The sequence below is a fragment of the Anguilla anguilla genome, chromosome 7 (genome assembly GCF_013347855.1).
Source record: "Anguilla anguilla isolate fAngAng1 chromosome 7, fAngAng1.pri, whole genome shotgun sequence".
NCBI classification, from domain to species: domain Eukaryota; kingdom Metazoa; phylum Chordata; class Actinopteri; order Anguilliformes; family Anguillidae; genus Anguilla; species Anguilla anguilla.
In genome coordinates this window covers 200505-200772 of record NC_049207.1, presented here as the reverse complement: position 1 = coordinate 200772, position 268 = coordinate 200505, and positions in this window count along the sequence as shown.

Genomic DNA, 268 nt, shown 5'->3' with positions numbered 1-268 from the left:
GAGGGGTGTGACCGCTCCGGTCCTTCAGAGGGGAGGCGTGGAGCCCCTCTCTAATACGCCGCTGCCGCGGCCTAGGGGACTCATTCATCAAATTGTATCATACATAGTGGCTTGCTCAGAAGACCATGACGAAGTCGTTTTTTGATAAAATCACACTTTGCCATGAATGTTATCGTATCTCTACTTGAAGTTTATACTAGACGTAAATTAACTGCCTACTAGTTTTGTTAAGGTCGGCAGATTATTATAGGAATACTCTGTCGTGTTG